We start from the raw sequence: 12,638 nt of genomic DNA on the forward strand, positions 1-12,638 counted from the left end.
TGTCGATAAGATAAGCGAAACTTCCGCTTAGATCAAGCAGTCCTCCTCAAGTATACTTTGGGCCTCGTTACACGCATTAGGAAGGCACGTATCGCGAAGTTTGCTTTACAGGGACATGGTTTGTAGGCGACTCACGTGCACGGATGGATTTTGCATGTTTGACTTCCGGTTATGTCTGCTCCACCAGCTGCCCTTTGCTTCGATTGTACATACTGCAACTGCTCACTTCGATTCGAGCCGTCTCATCCGGTTTGATTTTCGACTTCCTGAGCAGTCCTGACCAGACATCTTACAGTTCACACTTTAACGTATTTCTTGCTTGAAACTTTTGGTATTCCACATTTTCGTGTTGTCAAGCTTTTTAGTTATCTGAAATTTTTCAGTACTTTAGTATTTTATTTTTATTATTTTATTTTATGTTAATTCTTCAGTATTTTAGTTTTTTATTTTTACTATTTTAGTTTATTTTTTATTTTCGTTATTTTATTTTATTTTGTTTCTTTATTTTCATTATTTTATTTTATTCTATTTTATTTTAATTTAGTTTGTTTCTTTATTTTTATTATTTTATTTTATTTTAAATTGTTTCTTTATTTTCGTTATTTTATTTTATTCTATTTTATTTTAATTTAGTTTGTTTCTTTGTTTTCATTATATTATTTTATTCTATTTTATTTATTTTAGTTTGTTTCTTCACTTTAATTATTTTGTTTTATTCTATTTTATTTTGTTCTATTTTATTTCATTTTATTTTGTTTCATTCTATTTTATTTTGTTCTATTTTATTTCATTTTATTTTGTTCTATTTTATTTAAAAATGGGTGAATAATGGAACTGCTGAAAATTCCAGTTCCCAGTAATGCAACATGTCGGAAATGTAACGTACGAGTAATGTAAGTCATTAGAAATGCAACCTGCGGTTAATGCAACCCGCAGCTCTTGCAACGAGTCGGTAATGCAACACGCGAGGATTCAACGCGTGATTAGTGCAACGTGTGCATAATGCAGCGCATGGCAATTACTGCGCGTTAGCGATATGAAGCGTGCTTAATGCACCGCGTTGCAGTTGCAACAAGTTAGTAGTGCAATGCGTTACTAATGCAATTCGTGGATAAATGTTACGTGCACCAATTACAACGCTCCAGTAATGCCTGGTTCGTTAAATGCAGTGGATGATGCACTTCGTGATAATTGCATTTTATTACTGATGCAACTTATGGATGATGCACTGGGGTACATTTGCAACAGGTGCATAGTGCAATGGATTAAGAATGCAATTCATGTATAAATTATGTATGTAATAATTAGAAAATGCACTTCATAATAATTGCATCGATTAATGCAATCGATGAAGAATGCACTGCAGTGCAACTGCAACAGATGCATAGTGCAATGTGCCAGTAGTGTAATTCGTGTATAAATCATATATGCTACAATTAGATAATGCACTTCGTGATAACTGCAGTCTATTACGAATGCAACTGGACAATGCACTGCAATGCAATTTCAACAGATGCATAGTGCAATGTGTCAGTAGTGCAATTCATAAATAAATGATGCCTATAACAATTAGCTAATGTAGTTCATAATAATTATAACTATTATTACTAATGCAACGAGTGGACAATGCACATTAGAAGTGCAATTCATATATAAATTGTGTATGCACCAATTAAATAATGCAGTTAGTGATAGTTGCAATATATTCCTAATACAAAATGTGGTCAATGCAACTTGCAACATGCAGTTATTGCAACTTTCATATGCAAGTGCATTTACATGTGCATTTGCATATACTGCAACAAGTTCATAATGCAATTCCCAGATAAATGCAACATATACCCACTACAACACAGCTCTAATGCACTGTTCCTTAAATGCAGTGGTGCATAATGCAGTTCGTGAAAATTGCAGCGCATCACTAATGCACCATATGTTCAATGCATCGTGTAGCAACAGCATTGCCAGCAGTGCAGTATGCAGTTAGCTTCTGCCCAATGCATCGAGTCGCCATCGCAACAGGTAGTGCAACGTGTCAGTAGTGCAATTCACGGTTAAATACTACATACACATATTGCAACGCAGCAGTAATGTTAAATGCACTACAGCAGTAGTAGATGCACTTCATGATAATTGCACTGCATTAGTAATGCAACGTGCGGTCAACTGACAGTAGCATTAAGTACAGTGCAGTTAATGCAACGTGGTAATTGCAACGCGTTACTAATGCACTGTGCGGTCAATGCAGCACGTTGCAACTGCAACAGGTACGACAGTAGTGCAATTCGTGGAGAAATGCAACGTGGGCCAATTTCGTCTTGCGCTGATAATACGATGTTCATTAAATGTAATGTGTGGACAGTTCGTGATGATTGCAGCGTATCAGTAATGCAACGTGTGGCTAATGCAATGCGTTGCAACAGGTTCGAGGGTTAGTAGAATTCGGAGAATGGAGAAATGTACCACTTTCAACTTGCAGTAAGGCAATGTTCATTTAATGCAACATGTAGAGAATGCAGCGATAGTTGCAGCGTGAATGCAATGTGTGGTCAAGGTGCATTCTATCTGCAACAGGTTAATAGTGCAACGAGATACTAATGCAATTCGGAGAGAAAATGCAATATGCAATTGCACATTGCACCAATACAACGTGTAACAATTTCAACTTGCATCAATAATGCAACGTGCATTAAATGCAATATGCAGGCAATGCACTTCACGATAATTGCAACGTGTGGTCAACATACTGCATCGTAACTGCAACTGGTTAATAATGCAACAAGTTACTAGTGTAATTCGTGGAGAAATGTAACATGCATCAACTGCAATTTGCAACAATAATGCAACGTGTGCCAATTTCAACTTGCATCAATAATGCAACGTGCATTAAATGCAATATGCAGGCAATGCACTTCATGATAATTGCAACGTGTGGTCAACATACTGCATCGTAGCAGCAACTGGTTAATAGTGCAACTTGTTACTAGTGTAATTCACGGAGAAATGCAACATGCACCAACTGTAACTTGCACCAATAATGCAACGTGCATTAAATGTAATATGCAGGCAATGCAGTAACTGCACCGCGTGACTGCAACGCGTCAATGCAACGTTGTAACTGCAACAGGTCAATGTTTGCAATGCAATAAGTGCACCTATGCAGTAATGCAACAAGTACTAATGCAACTTGCACAAATTATGCAACGTCCATTAAATGCAATACGCAGACAATGCAGTTCCTGAGAATTGCAACGCATTACCAATGCAACGTGGGGTCAATGCAACGCGTGACAATAGCATTGTGTCAGCAATGCAGCAAGTGGCTAATGCCAAGCGTGCAAAATGCAACGCGCAGTAATTGCAACGCGTGGTTAATGCACCGCGGTGCAATTGCAACAGGCTGGTAATTGAACGTGTTAGCAATGCAATGCGTGGGTAATGCTACCTCTATCAATGCGCTAGCGATGCTACGTGTGGCTAAATGCAGTGCGTTAATGCAGTTCGTGACAATTGCATTGTGATACGTGGAAAATGCACCTGCAACTGGGATTAGCACGTAGTGATACGAGACGTGACATCGGGTGAATAATACAATGCCATTCTGTTAGACGGTGATATAATTGGATGGCCATAAAGTGCGAGGCTGTGTAGTCTTAATGAAGCATTTATAAAATTGAAGATAATATATCAATGTGACAATGCAACAAGGTCTCTAATTTTTGTATCAAATTATGTGACAAGTTTCATAAAAATTAGGATTAATTTATATTATAGTAAAATATTATAAATGAAAATAATACTATGATAAAATATTGTAAATGAAAATAATGTTATGATAAAATATTGTAAATGAAAATAATGTTATGATAAAATATTGTAAATGAAAATAATGTTATGATAAAATATTATAAACGAAAATAATGTTATGATAAAATATGATTCATATATTTATGCAAATGGAAGGAGTTCAGAAATTATTACGAAGAAAATATTGAAGATGATTTTCTGATAAAAAGAGAAAGGGATGCTTTGAAAGCACAAAGTGGAATGTTTGCACTCATATATGGAAAGAATAATACATACGATATCCTCGTTGGAGATGCAGGGAATATATTCTACGTCTTGGAGGAAAAAATATTCTGCTTCCGATTTTTGATTTTTTAAAGAAACCTAGAGAATGAGATACTTTAAATACAGAGAGTGCAGCATTTGCACCGTAAATGGAAGAGATCAGTTGAGAAAATATTAAAGATATCCTGCACCCTGCAGCAGAGAAATATATCACGCTGCTATTGTTTCTTGACTTTTTAATGAAATACCTTTCGAATATTCTACGCCCGGGGGGTAGAGAATATATTATTCCGTATCTTGGTTTTTATTTTTTCTGGAGATATCATGGAGGTTTGAGTAGTCAGAGCACTCATATATGGAACGGCATTTCATGCATTATTAAGGTTGTGTACTGTGAAGAAAGAAGAGATATGCAAATGCCCTTTTGTATTGAAACTGCATATATTTTATGAAAAGCTTTGAAATATTCAGCACAAAAGGGTTTGTCATAAATTATTTCCGGATTCGAAAGCTTTTATTAAATTTGATGACTGCAAACTTCCACGTGCACAGAACTTCAGAAATTTGCATCTTCATAAACCAGAAAATTTGAAAATCTGTCTATCAAAAATTGGCAAACAATAGACCGTCTTTTTGCTTACAGAATTATTTCCCCGAGGAAAAACACCGTGCTCCCACTATGCAAACACTGCGAAACATTTAAAGCATTCACACAGCGAAAACAGCTGATGCCTTCGCGCCGTCGTACAAACATTTACGCACAAGCTACGCAATTAACCTTGTCAACAGCACAGCGTTACAGCGCTACGCCTTCAGACCCGATTCTGATAGTGGCTGGTTCAGCCAGTACACGCGTGCACACACGTGTACGCTGAAGGGTGTGCTCCCTTTCTCTCTGCTCCCTTCTTCTATTTCGAATACGAGAACCGCTTAACCAACTGAATGGCAGATGTAGATAAAACACGAGCGCACTTAGGCACTCTGTCGAGCTGCTATTTATTCAACAGCACCGATCTCCAGGCAAATGTTGAAACAGTGGCCACTTCAGTCTTCTGAGAATTCTGAGAACCGCGAGACTTTCACCTCTTCTTCTCATTTTTTTTAGTAATTTTATATATTTTTTTGCCGTTTATTCCGGAGAAATTTGATAGTAGTATACGAGCTTTTTGAGATATTTAATATTTAGGAAATTCGGGATACAGAGATGTGAGAAGATTTCAATTATGTTGGGTGATCAAGGGAGTTGGACAACTTTGGGACGGTGTATATTTCTGTGGTCAGTCATCGATGTTACATTAGTTGAAGGACTATTCAAAAAATTATACTCGTATGACCAGTTTGAGATGTTATACTATTAGTTTCATTAGTCATTGGTACCATACTACTTGTCTCAGAGCCACTCAAAAGTATCATTCTACTTGAGGATCATTCGCCAGCACCTTATTACTTGTCTGACTAAGTAAAGACATCATACTACTCGTCTGACAACACTCAAGGACCATACTACTTGCCTGACTACATAGATATCTTACTACTTATCTGACTAGATAGACATTATACTACTTGTCTGCCCACATAGACCTCATACTACTTGTCTGACTGTCAGAAATACTCGTACTACTTGTCTGACCACATAGACACCATACTACTTGTCTGCCCAGATAGACCTCATACTACTTGTCTGACCACATACACATATACTACTTGTCTTACCACATAGATACCATACTACTTGTCTGACCACATAGACGTCTTACTATTTGTCTGCCCACATAGACCTCATACTACTTGTCTGACCACATAGATACCATACTACTTGTCTGACCACATAGACCTCATACTACTTGTCTGACCACATAGACACCACACTACTTGTCTGACCACATAGACACCATACTACTTGTCTGCCCAGATAGACCTCATACTACTTGTCTGACCACATACACATATACTACTTGACTGACCACATAGACCTCATACTACTTGTCCGACCACATAGACATCATACTACTTGTCTGACTATCCCTAGCTTATTCTACTTTTCTGACCAGTGATTTATTTATTCTTATTTGTTCCTCCTTTTCCATTTGCATGATTTATTATTGAAACTCGAGGCAACCAAACAGTAATTCCTCAAACAAAAACAATTTAAAAAAGAAGAATTAACAGTTTGTATACAGAGTTCCAAATAATTAACATGTCATTTAATAATACATAGAGAAAATTTTTGAAGCTGAAATTATATTTTTGAAATAATTGACAGCGAATGTCTGTAACTGAATGACAAAGAAACGTGTCAATGAAATGTCGATATGATTTTTCAAAGGGTGTAAAATTTTGTTTCGACTAAATCGATACAGGTGTAAATGTTGTAGTTCACAAAGCACTAACATCGGGATGAAAATTTGTTTTATCGTTTTAACGGGGTAGATCCATGACCGGAAGTGTAGAACTGGAGGTGAGAGGGAAAAAAACGAGCGAGAGGGCACTTTTGAAATAACACAGTTGCAAAAGCGTAACACGGTTGCAAAAAAAGCAATATTTTTACGAGAACAAGCGGTGGCCCAGCGTCGGCTGCGTAACATTATTCCGAGGGCGTTGTTTCATGCGTGTCCCTTGGGTATTATAAAAGTGTAGCAATTATAAAATTACAACCCCTTTGTATGAGCAACGTTCTCTCTATGCCATAAAAACTGACTTTCTTTTCATTACGGTGATTAAAAGAAGGAATAATTACGTAACGAGAGATACGACTTCGTACAATAAAGTTCAAAAATGCGGTATGGACTCGTGGAAAATTTATTTTCACTCACAGGCGATGGCAAATATTTCAAACTGTCCTACTCTTTTATTAATAAATTTATAAATACCTCAAATTGCGGTTAAGTAGTTTTTGCAGTTACGAATTTCCCTCTCCAATTTTTTTCCCTCACCGTTTTTTCAAATAATCATATTTGAAAGTAGCGAATTAATTTGCCAATCTAATGTGTCACACGAACCAAAATTTCTGCGAACGACGTCGTTTATATTCGTTCGGCAATTGTTCGGCCGCGCGCATTTTGTCCTCGCAAATTGAAATGAAATTTTTGTAATTAATTCAATTTAACAAGGGTGACGAACAAACGGATCCGGCGGTATAATAAAAGACTAAAAAAAAAAAACAAAATAACAGGGAATTTTGTGAAGCTTTTGCCTAATGGATACACGTGTGTACGTATGGTGAGAGGTTGGGTCTGGAAGATTAAAATTTTTCAAATTTCCGACGAACCGGTGTTCCATGGCGAATAACGACGACGTAACGGGGTCTCTGCTTGGCCACGCTGAAATCACGAACAGATGGCTTTCCAGTATTAAATTTGGTTCGTGGTAAATTACAGGACGACGGCCTGGCAGCCGCGGGCAACAAAATGTATAAGCTCGCCGCGACCTATCTCTCCGCGTCGACTTACAATTAAAAAGTTAAATTGAAATTACTCCGGTAACCGGCCAGAGAGAGCTACGTATTAAATTGGAATTTCCGTTAATGCAAGGCGTTCCCATGAATCCACCTCGGCGACAACCGACCCGACCGCCCGCCACTCTTGTTGCGAACGAAACTTGTTGAGTTTCGTTGCAACAAGCTTTATGCATACTGTCGCTCCAGAAATTATTCTAACGCTCGTGTGTCAAGCTGTGAATCATGCTGGGTTATCGCTCAAAAACTGCAGACACTGCAGTGTGAAAATCTGCTGATATGCAACTCTAGATTTCAGAAATAGAAAACTATATGGTAAGATTGAATATATCTGTGAGAGGTGTTGAAGAAATTTTTCAAATTGAGGTATCTGGTAGCACTCTTTGGTATCGAATACTATTTCATAAATATGTAATCACAATATCTATAACAAAGAGCGAGATAAGAGATCCCTTTGTTAATCAAGAAGGAGAACTAAAATGAAGGATGAGTTTCCCCGGAAGAATTCATCAGATAGGTATGGTAACACAGCTCATAAAGCCGTCGAGAAAGGAGCATCGATCTCTCCCGAAAACAATATCTTACCGGCTGACAATAGGGAAGAAAAGCCACGGGTAGCATAAAATCGACTGGTCCAGGTATTACGGCAGCTATGTAGGACCCTGGCTAAAAACAGATGGTACCCGAAATTCACAGCGAGCTGCTTCTCGTATTTCAAGGTTTCGCGGCCATATTGCGGTTATTGCCATACTCTTGGCTTGCTCGGGGCCCCCGATACCTCCTGGAACTTCTTGAATTATCCGCGTTTCTCAGACGTGACGAGACTTCGCATAGTTTATGAAATTCACCGTTCGAACCATGCAGTCGGTTTTTGCGAGTTAGAACCGCACTTTTCTTCCTCGTTCCGGGGGTTCAAACTGTTGGGATATGAGAAATATCGACGGTTGTGGTTCGACTTGTTTTTTATTAAATTTTGGGGAAACATGTGTACATAATAGGTGGCTTATTCTACTTGTCTGACCACAACACTTGTCTCATACTACTTGCCTGATTAGGGTATTAGTCTCATTCTACTTGTCTGACTAGGCACTTGTCTAATACTACTTGTCTGACCACAGTACATGACTCATACTACTTGTCAGAGCACGGCATCTGTCTCAAACTACTCGTTTGACTACAGTGCCTGTCTCATTCTACTTATCTGACCACAACTCCTGTCTTATACTACTTGTCTAGTCATAGTACCTGTCTCATTCTACATGTCTGATCACAACACCTGTCTCATACTACTTGTCTGACCAAAGCACCTGTCTAATACTACTTGTCTGACCCTGACACGTGTCTTATACTACTTGTCTGGTCACAGTACCTGCCTCATTCGACTTGTCTGACCAAAGCATCTGTCTAATACTACTTGTCTGTCCATGACACTTGTCTCACATTACTAGTCTGGTCACAGTAACTGTCTCACACTACTTGTCTGACCAAAGCACCTGTCTAATACTACTTGTCTGACAACGACACCTGTCTCATACTACTTGTGTGGTCACAGTAACTGTCTCATATTACTTGTCTGACCAAAGCACCTGTGCAATACTACTTGTCTGACCATGACACCTGTCTCATACTACTTGTCTTACCACAGTACCTGCCTCATTCTACTTGTCTTATCAAGGTGCCTGTCTAATACTACTTGTCTGATCATGACACCTGTCTCATACTATTTGTCTGGTCACAGTAACCGTCTCATATTACTTGTCTGACCAAAGCACCTGTCTAATACTACTTGTCTGATCATGACACTTGTCTCATACTACATGTCTGGCCACAGTATCTGCCTCATTCTACTTGTCTGACCAAAGTGCCTGTCTTATACTACTTGTCTGACAGCCACACCTGTCTCATACTACTTGTCTGACCACAGTAACTATCCCATACTACTTGTCTGACCAAACCTGATCTATAAAAGTGTGCCTGACTAAGATACACGTCTTATACTACTTGTCTGACTATTATCTACGTGTCTGAGTATCGACAAGTGTTATCTCCCTTGTTCGATCATTTGCCAACCCTACACAACGTCCTTGATCCTCCACTTGATCCAGCAATATGTTCCTTGACCCAGAATCACCGAAGTCGCACTCGGTGCCGTATCATCCCGCAGTCCCATTAAAATCCAAGCCAAGATTTTGCCCCGGCGAGGAGGGAAGTCCACAGGGAGACGAGGAAAAGCGGTATCGCTTTACAATTCAAAGAGGGTTCGCGGCTGCTCTTAAGTATTCAGGATGTGAAATCGTCGTGGCTAGCCGACAGTAAGCGATGGCTTCCGCTTGGCTTTTCTTTTTTCTCCGACTCCCGAAGATTATGTCACGAGGCAGGCGTTGTAATTGAAATCCATGCTCGGAATGCAGGCGCAGCCACCTGTGCGTCTGACGGGGACAACGAAAGATGCGTGACGATGAAAAATTGCTCGTCGAACGACATCAGGCTTGTCGTCGTGAAATTCCATGTACGACGTTGGTACGAATGCTCCCTGGCAATATTGGCAGATGTTGTTCGAACTGAATTTGAACAACAGGGTTTGTGTCTTGATTTGCTGGCTTGTCTGTTTGGCGGAAGATTGATGGATGCTGAAGATCAATCTTTTGTGGCAAGAAACACTTCCTTTGTGTCTAAATTTATTTTGCAAGGTATTTGGACTCGAAGTCCACTGGATAGCGTTGCCAACCCAGAGTAACCAGGGGTAAATTAGACCCCAAAGATTATGCAATTAAAAGTGCATCAAAAGTAATAGTGACAAAATAACAGCTATTTTAATGTCGCTATTTTTTCGCACCCTCTAAAAATTTCACGACATAATCGCGTGAGTTGTAAAAATTCATGACGTCAGTATAAATGAAACGCTAGACGGTGTAAGTTTTTATTGGGAGCGTTAAAAACAAGCGGACATTTAGCGAGCCGTTAACCATGCAGTAAACAACGCGAGAAGTGTCGCGACTTAATTAAGTCTCCATTGTTCAACGCTCGATTTCTCGATGTCTTTGGAATAAATTTGCCCGAGGAAACTATCAGAACGATCGTTAACACTGTTTGCACTGTGCTGGATTTTACAGCTAATTTCCCGCAGAAAAGTGCTTTGGTTGACGGCTTACTGTTCGCGACTTCACGTCAACAACTTAATGACCATGGCTTTCGCTGATAGTACTCTCCATAATGTTTAATCGATTTTATGGCATGAATAGAGTAACGCGGAGCATAATGTAAAATAATGACAAAGTTTCTATTAAATAATATAAGCCCAATCACCGCACAGTAATTTAATTCAAAATATTCGACCACTGAATAAGTTTAAAGAAATCTAACGGTACATTGCAAAATTATTTTTGTAAAAGTTGCTCTCCACAATTATAACGTGTATATAAATCAATGAAAAAATCTGCATTAAATGTAAAATTGTGCAGAGGTTTTATCTGACCTAGAAGTAATTTACAGGGGTGAGAACCTCTCCCGTTCTCCCTACACCCAGAACAACGCAGTATCTTTTTCAACCAAAAAGAGAACATGTAAAACAAATATAGTGGAAGTAAGTTGAGCTTACCCATGCAATTCACGATCGTAGTCGAAATCGCGAAACAAATCACCCCAAGGGATTCCAGCATCCAATTCACCCCTTTCGTTTGATTGCCGCTTCGTTTCCTCGATTCAATTCAACAAGTCCACAATCCACCGGCTAGATCCACTAGATAGACTACCTGCAAGGGGAGCGAAGGCAAAAGAATCGGTAAAAATGTCGAGGAAGCTGTTGTAAACGCTGAGGGGCTGAGAAAGAGGGGTGGTAAGGGGTTGTCGCGACTTAATTGCATTTGCATTTTCGAGCCAGCTCCACGACTTACTTACGAGTTCTCTCCTCGTCTTGTTTTATCGGTTGCCGGAAAAAAACCGGGCTTCGTTGAACGGCTGCACACCCGACCGACCCCATTCGACCCCCTTCTCGAAGAAAATATTCAGTCGTGGCAGCCGTCGAGGCTAACTACTTTATGAAATTACGAGTCGTTGCAGGCCCAAGGTTTTCGTGGGACGACGCTGCTCGTGCTTGGAATTTCTTCCTTCGTTTATATCCACGCTGGACAAACTGCGGCTGTTCCAGACCCTTACTGCAGCGACCGTACTTTAGGTTTGCTCGAAAAATTTCTGTTACCATTTTTATTGGTGACATACATTTCGTTTGCTAGTTACTGGGAATACTTTTCTTCGCTATGAATTATTAGAACTAAAAAATGCCATCTAGATGAAGTATGTAACTAGAGAAATCTTTCATGGACATTTATTAACTTGTCTTACAACGAAAGGGTATCATACTACTTGTCTGACCACGCAGGTGTTTTACATTACTCGTCTGATTATCGACTTGCACTTTGTCTGACCATTTTGATGTCTTATTCTACTTGTCTGACCATCCAGGTGTCTCATTCTACTTGTCTGACCATGCAGGCACCTCACTCTTCTTGTCTGACCAGCCAGGTGTCTTACTCTACTTGTCTGACTAGCCAGGTGTCTTACTCTACTTGTCTTAACAGCTAGGTACTTCACTCTACTTGTCTGACCAGCCAGGTGTGTCACTCTACTTGTCTGACCATTCACGTACCTCACTCTACTTGTCTGACCAACCAGGTACTTCACTCTACTTATCTGACCAGCCAGGTGTCCTTCTCTACTTGTCTGACCAGCCAGGTGTCCTTCTCTACTTGTTTGACCAGCCAGGTGTCCTTCTCTACTTGTCTGACCAGCCAGGTGTGTCGCTCTACTTGTCTGACCACTCAAGTACCTTACTCTACTTGTCTGACCAGCCAGGTGTCTCACTCTACTGGTCTTACCACCTCATACATCTTGTCTGACCATCTACGTACATCATACTACTTGTCTGACCATCATCAAGTTATGTATAGTTCAAAAAATCATTCCTGGATAAAACACAATTGTCTGACCATACAAGAGTCTCATACTACTTGTCTGACCACATCGGAATTTTCTACAACTTGAACGACTACATTTGTGTGACTATATTTATCGTTCTCTAATTAATCGTCGTACCAGCGAATATTAGAGACGTCCA

General features: G+C 39.4%; 1 protein-coding gene across 5 annotated transcripts in view; it reads right to left on the reverse strand.

Annotated features, from left to right (window-relative positions):
* NLG-5 (neuroligin 5) overlaps positions 1-12,638 on the reverse strand; it is a 317,239-nt gene that overhangs the window by 170,382 nt on the left and 134,219 nt on the right. For 3 of the 5 annotated variants that reach the window (XM_076539447.1, XM_076539446.1, XM_076539448.1), the window contains one exon: positions 11,124-11,277. The exons of the other annotated variants lie outside the window; for them this stretch is intronic. The gene's annotated coding sequence lies outside the window, so the exon portion shown is untranslated. The remainder of the gene's footprint in view (positions 1-11,123; positions 11,278-12,638) is intronic. 5 annotated transcript variants of the gene reach the window in all.

This window comes from Megachile rotundata, chromosome 14 (assembly GCF_050947335.1).
Source record: "Megachile rotundata isolate GNS110a chromosome 14, iyMegRotu1, whole genome shotgun sequence".
Taxonomy (NCBI): domain Eukaryota; kingdom Metazoa; phylum Arthropoda; class Insecta; order Hymenoptera; family Megachilidae; genus Megachile; species Megachile rotundata.